Source organism: Balaenoptera acutorostrata, chromosome 4, assembly GCF_949987535.1.
Source record: "Balaenoptera acutorostrata chromosome 4, mBalAcu1.1, whole genome shotgun sequence".
NCBI classification, from domain to species: domain Eukaryota; kingdom Metazoa; phylum Chordata; class Mammalia; order Artiodactyla; family Balaenopteridae; genus Balaenoptera; species Balaenoptera acutorostrata.
Window position 1 is genome coordinate 90,776,692 of NC_080067.1, and position 1,016 is coordinate 90,777,707.

Genomic DNA, 1,016 nt, shown 5'->3' on the forward strand with positions numbered 1-1,016 from the left:
ATTTTTCTCCTATGCTCAGAAGGAATCACTATTTGGCATTAAATGTTTATCATTTTCATCATGTTTTATGCTTTGCTACATACACATATATCCATAGTGTATTTTATTTTATGCTTTCAAAGTATATATAAGTACTATTATCTGAAAATTCATTTTTTACATTAGTTGATACATGGAAGTTTAGTTCAGTCATTCATTTTAACTCTATATAAACATACCATTCTCCTGTTGATAATCCTTTAATCTCTTCTGAAATCTTTATTGTTTTAAAAAGCTATAACGAATATTTTTATAATATATCCTTGAGCATATGTGCTGAATTTTTTCTAGGATATATACCTATAAGAGAAATTATTGGTAGAAAGATTTGCACATCTTTTACTTTAGTAGATATTATCAAATTTTTCTCCAAAGTGGTTGTGTTAATTTACTTCCCCATCTTTAGTTTATGAGTTCCCATTTATCCATATTCTTTCAAACCTTTGAGTTGTTAACTATTTAATTTGTTAATCTAATGGGTATTATTTGTTCCTAGACACTTTATAGCTTTATGGCTATCATTGATGAAATATCATTATTACAACTGCAATTTGCTTATTACCACAATATAGAAATACAATTGATCATTTTATATTGATATTGTATCCAGAAACCTTCAATGACTCTCTGATTAAGTCTTGTAGTTTGTAGATTCTCTTAGATTTCCTATGTAATCAAAAATGTTGACTGGGGCTTCCCTGGTGGCGCAGTGGTTGAGAATCTGCCTGCCAATGCAGGGGACTCAGGTTCGAGCCCTGGTCTGGGAAGATCCCACGTGCCGCGGAGCGGCTGGGCCCGTGAGCCAGGATTACTGAGCCTGTGCGTCTGGAGCCTGTGCTCTGCAGCGGGAGAGGCCGCGATAGTGAGAGGCCCGCGCACCCGATGAGGCGTGGCCCCCACTTGCCGCAATTGGAGAAAGCCCTCGCACAGAAACGAAGACCCAACACAGCCAAAAATAAATACATAAATAAATAAAT